General features: G+C 40.4%; 1 long non-coding RNA gene across 1 annotated transcript; it reads right to left on the reverse strand.

The window, feature by feature from the left end:
• Nucleotides 1-1644: 1644 nt before the first annotated feature.
• LOC111815291 lies at nt 1645-8030 on the reverse strand. Its single transcript, XR_002820008.1, has 3 exons — nt 8019-8030; nt 5345-5347; nt 1645-1785 (listed from the first exon to the last, which is right to left on the reverse strand). It is a non-coding gene; the product is annotated as an uncharacterized LOC111815291 (long non-coding RNA).
• Nucleotides 8031-8475: the final 445 nt, after the last annotated feature.

An 8475-nucleotide genomic window follows, 5' to 3' on the forward strand; every position in this document is an offset into this window, starting at 1 on the left:
TTAATGTTTGGGTATAGGTTTATTTTGATTATGTTAAGTGAAGTTCTATATGTCTCACTAAACTGTACGAAAGGTTCTTTTCACAAACTTGACAAGTTTTGTTCTATTCAGAAAATAGTTTTTTTATATTATTTGAGTTGCCTCCTCATTTTTTATTGACACTAATTAGTCCCATGTTCTTTTTCTTTGCATCATTTTGAAGCTGTTGAATTGTTATTTTCTGATCTTTTGCTATTTTCAAGAGATCATTCCTTTCATGATCAATAGCTTCGATCCTGTCTTTGAGGTCTGAAAGTCTGTCTTTGGTTTTATTTAAGTAGTTCTTCCACCTTTTCCATCACATTTATAATTTCCTGTACATCTATTTGAACCGATTTTATGCATTCTATGTCTTTCCTACATTACTTGTTCACAATTTCCATCATTTTCCTATCATCGTCTTTTCTATCTATATCTCCTGTAGATTTGTTGAGCAATTCCTTTGTCAATTTCAACATTTCCATTTTTCTTTAGCCTGAGAAATTATTTCTGATCTGATTTCCTCTATAGCCTCATGAGCTTGTTCTTTACTATGGTTGCTATTATTTCAGAAATTACAGTTGTGTGTCTTCTGTTTCTTGTAACTTGTTGTCTCTTGTGCTGCTTGGGCTGGAGGTCTGAGATTGCATTTTGCCTCTGTATCTTGTCGTTTTCTATTTCCTTTTATTATTTTGTTTTCTGTGTTGGTCCTTCTAAGATTCGTAATAGGTAGCTGCATCACTACTCTCAAGCCCTCTCTAGGAATAGTCTGTTCTACAGCACTATCTGCCATATGTAGCAGGTTTCTGTTCCAAGATCCTTAATTACCAGTTAACTAAAAGTGATATGTTGGCATCTATCTAGCTCAATACCTGTCCTTGGTGCTGGGATGGGATGAGGTTATTATCCCACAGCTTTCTGGTATTGTTATGGAAAAAAGAATAACTGACTACAACAGATATAACATCCTAGCCAAAGTAGTATAACCCCATAAAGTGAGGAATGGGTAAAAGTAGGTGTGGAATTTTTACACAGTGTAGTATTACTGAGCTATTAAAAGACAAATTTGAGGCTTTTAAAGTAAATGGATGCATCTAGAAACATAGTCTAAGTGATATAAATTGGATCCACATATGCAAACATCGCATTGTCTTGCCACTGTAAAGACTTGAAAAAATAAATACAATATGAAAGGTACAGTAGATACTGTGAAAAGGAAAGAATCGATTCAAAAGGAAGGAAAATCTGAATGAAGAAAAGCATAGGAGAGGAAAGGAAGAGAGAGAAAGATATATTTATGTATGCATACAGGATGGCTTGGTTATATGTACTGCTGACATCTGCTGGTCTGTAGAGGGCATTAGTAGACGCCTAAATTTTTCTCTTCTTTTTAATTTCTTGTGGGTTTTCTCCTTTTGTTCCCCAATTTTGCATGCTTATAGCTGATAATCTGAACAACTAATTTGAAGACATTGTGCAATACAGCAACCATTGCTGAATTCTTATTCACTAAATTACTGTAGCATTTGTAATTTATTTTTACTATTTTGCATTCGCTTTTAATAATAAAAAATAATTATAGGCTCTCGGATCCTGCGAGTTCGGTGAGCCCCTTACATGCATGGAAAATAAAATCCCCTTGTTTTGCATGAGAGGACGTCTCTTGGAACCTTTCTTCACGCGGTGGGCTTTTCGGACCTAACATTTGGGGGCTCATCCGGGATCGCCCTCGCGACGAGTGGCTCCAACAGCCGTCTCTCGGGGTTACTAGCCCTAGACAAAGTTCAGAGGCTCCTGTGGCTACAACTCTCCTCCTACCAACCGGGGGACGAACCTACCCCACACAAATACCAAGTGGGAGACTTCGTCTACGTCGTCGTCACCAGGTACAGACCCTTGAGCCTCGCTGGAAAGGACCATACCAGGTACTCTTGATCACCCCCACCGCGGTCAAAGTTGATGGCATCGCCTCCTGGATCCACGCCTCACACATCAAGCCTGCCTCTCCACCATCTAAATCTCATTGGACATTGGAAAAGACCGGCAACCCCCTTAAACTACGGGTTCGTCATTTGGCTCTGGTTGGGGACACTCCTATCCCTCGGAATAAGTGTCTCTCCCCACCAACCATGGAAATGGACAATATCTAGATGGGGTGATAAAAAGGTCATAAAAACCTGGACGGGGGTAGGGGGCCATCCTTTCAATTATCCCCTCGTGACCTTACCACTCACCAGCCTTGCTGTAACCAGGCTCCTATTTATATGTGCCCTGCATCTAATCCCGGAAAAAACTATTGTAATAGTCCAGGACAGTATTATTGTGCTGAATGGGGCTGCGAAACTTTAGCTACACGATGGACCACCCTCCAGATCCTAACCTTAAACTAGGATTCCCTCGCGGATGTGACCCATCTTGCTCAGGCTGCTTTTGTAAACAGCTAAAGGGTGATCCACCACTCTGTAATTCACTATTCCTAAATGTTACTAACCCAACAAATAACAGATGGCTTACCGGAATGACTTGGGGTACTAGATATTATGAAGAAGGTGAAAAAAAAAATTATAGTAACAAAGTAGTTTAATTAGCAATAACAATAGTATCAAGCACAGTTGAGAAACAGACAATGTGTGGTTGCTATTAATTTTGTTTAGTTTAAACTATGGGAACAAAATCTGCAATCATATATCAGCTCCAATTGTAAGTTGGGAGCTTGTTTTCAAAGCATTTACCCTGGATAAAGAAAGTGGTTTAATCCTGTGGTGAACGATTTAAGAAGCGTGAATGAAACAGAGATAACTAGAGAAAAAGTAGAAGCAAGGCTAGAGGACAGAGGATGATCCTCCAAAGTTTGGCAAAGTAGGGGAGAGGACAAAAGCAAAAGAAGGAGAGTGTAAGCAAGGCATTGTGTGAACTTGGTTTCTGGATTTAGGGGACGGGATTAGTTTTCTTTCACTGCAGTTCTCCCCAGCCAAATAAACAAGAGGAAAGGAAAAACAAAAGAAAAAGAAAGACAAAACAAAGCAAAAAGAGAGAAAAAAATAAGATGACCACACTCTCTGGCTTTTAGTTCAGATGTCTTTGTCCCCACCCACAGTGCCTAACTAAGCACCTCTTGGCTTGTGTTATCACTGTTGTCTTGGACTTTTCCTGTCAGCAGGCCCGCCTGTCCACCCTGTGGGCCCTTCTGTGTGGCTGGCATTCACTCTGAGCTCTGGGCCTTCCCAAGTGGCTGCAGTGAGCAGAGTTGCCATTCTCTGGGCCTTCTGGTGCAGTTCATTGCCAACCGAGATGGCGATCAGAGGAGCTGCCCCCTCCATGCTGTTCACTTGAGTTCCTGCAGTGGAGATTGATCATGGCAATTTGTTAATTATGCTCAATGCTGGAATAATTTCCAAAGTGTTTTTTTGTAAACATATTGTTTTAGTCAGCTCCAACTGCTATCACAAAACATCAGAGACTGTGTGGCTTAAGTAGCAGGCATTTTTTTCTCCAACTTATGAAATCTGAGAAATATTATAAGATTAAGGTCTCAGTATGACCCAGCTCTGGTGGGGATCCTCCTTCTTTCCCTGGCCACAGATGGTATAAAAAGGAAACTCTTCTGTCTCTTCCTCATTTTATGACAGCATTGGCTTCATCATGGAGCCCCTGCCTTCACGACATCATCCAAACATTTCCTCCCAAAGATCAACACCTTGAAAGTTGACGCTTCAGCATACAAATTTGAGGAGAACATCAACATTCGACCCTTGACAAGGGTTAATGCGTATATATCAAGCTGGTGGCCAGACATGGCACATGAGTTGATTGAAAATAATTCATTTCCTTGTTTGATCTCTTCACTGCTTCCCATGGCTCCTGGCCTTTGTGGGGGTGTAAGTAGAAGAGCAAGCACAGGACAATACTGACCCAAGTAGACATCATTATCAGTTACTACCATGCCTGGAACTCTGAGAGAGTTAGATTCTCTTGCATTGCTCATCAATATGGTGAAATAAATATTAAGTAGAGCTCTCATACACATAGGTCCTCTGGTCAAAGAATTCAAGGTAAATGAAGCTCAATTCCTCAGGAAATCTGGGCAGCACCTTTGTGATTTGGCTAATTTTCTTAACCTCCTTAGATGTATTTTGACCTCTCCTACTGAATAGAACGTTGTTTGAAAAGCCTCTAAGATTCCTTCCAGTGATCCAGTAATGCAGTAAAGATGATCCGTAATTTTGTTGTAAATGAATTTTTTGAGAAGAAAATCAATAATCAGAATACTTCCAAGAGGAAAATAATACACAACTGAAACACTACCCATTAAAGGGAGATAATCCTCTTTTTTCTCTCTCTTTTTTTTTTGTCTTTGTGAGACAGGGTCTCATGGTGCAATTCAGGCTCACCTTGAGCTCACTTTGTAGCCCAGGTTGGCCTCAAACTTTCAGCAGTCTTCCTGCCTCAGCTTCCCAAGCTGGGATTATAGGTATGTACCACCACAACCAGCCCTTCTTTCATTTGTAATTGCTCTACATACCTTCCTGAATGAATCATCATCTCTATGTAGCAATTAAATATGATCCTGTAAAAACAAATGATGCAATAATTCCACCCTGAGAGCCCCCCGACTCATCTCTTCATGAGTGTTGCAGTTAAACAGAAATGGAATCCAAATATCTGTTCAGATACTGCAAGCCGAATTTAAATCTAAGATATTTTTATTTTATCTGTATTATGAAGTGTATAGATTCTAATACAGTCAAATCTATGAGATAATCATACCAATAATCATAGAATTACAGCTGGGATAAATGCTAATACCTTGTTTTGACATTGAGCCCTGACTGAGATTAGGAAGTCTGAAAAAGCTTTAAAGTAGTATGGGGAGTAGGGGAACGGAGTGGGTGGGTTGGGGAAGAGAACATGCCAGGTTAACATAACATGTCTAAAAGGCTCAGGAAAGCACAGACGCCTCCAAGGAAACAAAAGATAGTACAGAAAACCAGAGGAAATGCAGAGGATAATGAGACTAGAAGGACCGGTGTGGATCAAATCATACAATTTGGGGTGATCATACAATTATTGATAAAGACTGGCAGAATGTATGTTTTTCATAACAGTCAACTGTTTATTACTGTGACAAAATGGCCAATACAGGATGACTTTGCAAAGTAAAGAAGTTTGTGCATCCCATGGCTTTGGAGGCTCTAAATCCAAATATTATAGAGCAGACCCTGGAAAGGGAAGCACAGTGGAAGGAACTTGGCAAGGAAGAAGCATCCCATCTGTGACCCGGCAGTGCTAGAGCGTGGTCCTTTCAGAACAACACTTTCTTGAGCACAGTCTCGGTCCTTTGGGAGCACAGGGTCCCTAATGACCTCACATAGGCTACATCACCATTCAGTACTTCCACCCTAAGGACCATGTCTTTAATCACTCAAACCATACCCAAACCACAGCAGTCTTAAAAGAAGATAAAACAAATTCTTTTTTTCCTCTGGCAGGAAATCTGCTGGGCCTCTATCTGGGAATTGATGAGTTATCTCTGTAGTCCACCCTAATTAACACCTAAGCTCTATTCTTTAAAGAAATAAAACAGACATTAAGCAAAAATACACTGGTGTGCCAGTGTGTGCTCCAAATCAATATTACTGTATGTGTCTATTTTGCTCCATGAAATATTTGTCCCAGAAATGTAATTAACAGCCCCCCTACAGGTTTCAGATACTTATAATTTCACTCTAATTTTTAGGAAATCACAGCTTCTTCTAGCACAAGAATCAACAGTCCTTCACACCCAGAATTGATGCTAATTCAAAGGCAAAGGCAGCTTCAAGGTTAATGTCTCCAATCTGTTTTGCTCATCTGCTCCGACCTAAATCTTTGTTGCAACCTAAGAGTTGAAAATAAAAAGGCAAAAAAAGCAGTAAAGGAGGGAAGGAAAGGAGTTAAGCTGGGCTCCTGCACACTAGTTTTTGTCATGTTTCTATAAGAAAACACAAGTTGGGAAACAAACTAAAATGAATGCAAAGGGGTTCCTTTGTGCTTGGCTTCTAAAAAGAAATCAGAAGGCTTTAATTGGATTGAATTTCAGAAAACTGTACTGGTAGCTTTTTTGGAAAAGGAAATTTTTAAAGAGGTTTGAGAAAAATAAACAAGCTTGTTAACTTGGGTGTGTGGGAAAAACTAAGAATATATTTATTGTAGTATATTTTAAGGATAAGATATTGCACTTCTAATATGAGGATCTCTCTTCATCTCTGTCTCTCTCCAGTTCTGTCTTTCTCTCTCCTGATAAGACAAAATTGGCAGATTGGAACTGGTATTTTTAATCTCTAGTTTTCAAAGTTGATTATTTTCTGTCTTGGTCTTATTTTAGGGAAAATATGGGTAGGAAAAGCTTGAAATTGAATTAAGTTTGGGCCCACCATATAGCTGAGTGGACTACTTACCTGCTTAAGCAAGCACAGGGACTGGGGTTGGATCCCCGGCACTGCATGCTGTGCTGGCCCTGCCTCCAGGCATGCTGAGCTGACCACTGAGTCCTGGTGTGGTGGCACATGTCTGTAGCCCCAGCACTGGGGAGGCTGAAAATAAGAGGATCACTAGGTGTCTGAGCTACATAGTGAGACCCTATACCAAATACATTTTTAAAAATTGAACTATATTTGACTTCAACTTGTTTCCATATCTCAGTGGTAGAACTTGGCTGAAGGCAGCCATCCTACATAGTGTATTGTGACATAGCTTGATGTATAAACAAATTATAAGCAAATTTAGGCATATAACGTCTTAACTCTTATGGAGGTGACCAGTAATCAAACAACTCAGTCTCACGCAATCAAGGGGACTAAACCTCTCTCTAAACAGGAGCTAGTAAATGCCAAACATGCCCACAGAAGGCAAATGGCACCCGCCTGTCAAGCTGGTTGTGTAGGTCAGTTTCCTTTCTCTGGTTATAAATGTCACATGAAAGTTTCATATTTTGTGATGAGGAAAGACATTCTGAGCTGATTTTTATCTGTTCAGTTGCTCAGTCCTAGACTCTCAAAGCTAATTATGATCTACACAATTAGATTTCTTGTACTTTCATCTTTTAAGAAAATGGAAATGTTTTTCACCTTAATAGATCTTACACTTTCTTGAATGTCAGATCTACGTTTATAGGCAAGTAGCTGTTTACTTTTTCTTCTTTGCAAAAAAGACTCGATTCTCTAGCAGCAAATGAAAGTAATGCAGAGAACTTAGTCTAGACAGAATGGGAAGGAGGTCATATTTGAGGGATATCATCACGTTGTTTATAGGTTAGCGTATTTCCTTCATATTTACCCTGTGAGTATGTGTATGTTCCATGGTTTAGAGCACTTTTATACTTTGCTTCTCACCCTCCATTCGATGCTATATCCAGAGCATTTTACTTGGTACGATATTTTCTCATGTATCGATCCACAGTTTATCACACTAAGACTTACTAGCTTAATATACGAACAGTAATACTTCCAACTATCACCTAGGATAGAAACATCCACTTAGAATTACTGAATATAGAGAATTAGCATCCATTATCTGATACCTACTGCTCTCAGTATGTGTGACTATCTTATAAACATCATTGATTCATGATTTATTTTTCATTAAAAGAATAAGCAAGAGGGCTGGGGCAATAGGTTGGCTGTTTAAGCACCTGCTGGGAAGTGCAAGGACCTTGGTTCAATCCCCTGTACCAAAAGCTCTGCCAGTTCTGGATGCCAGCCGCAAAACTAGGCATGGTGGTACACTCCTATAATCCCAGGGCTGGGGAGGCTGAGACAAGAAGACCACGACAAGTCTGAGTTGCATAGTGAGTCCCTGTACCAAATAAACAAATAAATAATATTTAAAAGAATAAGCAAAAACTTTGCATTTTTGTTTGTATTCTTTTCATGTCTTTGTACATTGGCTGAGCATTGACTACAATAGAAGTACCCTGGCAGCAGATGCTTCCCAAGGACCTGGCCTAAGGAAAGATTAGAAACAGTGGCCACCTACCCATGCACCGATACTTAAAACATTGGCCCTGCCAATCCCTTCTACTGGCTCTCTGAATCAAAGTCTCACCCTTGAGTCAGAGTGTACATTGTCTCTTTGTCTCTTGCCATTCCTGGGAAGTTCAGAGCATCTGATTCCCCACTTCCTCTAAGAGACAGTGAAAAGACTCAGGTGTTTTGGAGGGAGCAGGGGCAGGAGAGATACCGTGGATGGCCACCAGGGGTGGCATGCTCACACCCCCAGCTGTCACAAGTTCCTGAGTCCTGATTCCCCCTTCATGGAAAGTGCCACTCACACTCAGTTCTTGTCTTACAAGCATCTTTGGAGCCATTGCCAATCCGAAGTCTACCTAAGTCCTACCTATGGAGCCCTTTTAGAAGAGTGACAGATGTCATTCATCCCCACTCCAGGCTTATAGAATCAGAATGAGGATCTGGAACCCTG

This window comes from Octodon degus, unplaced genomic scaffold (genome assembly GCF_000260255.1).
Source record: "Octodon degus isolate 3935 unplaced genomic scaffold, OctDeg1.0 scaffold00014, whole genome shotgun sequence".
Taxonomy (NCBI): Eukaryota; Metazoa; Chordata; class Mammalia; order Rodentia; family Octodontidae; genus Octodon; species Octodon degus.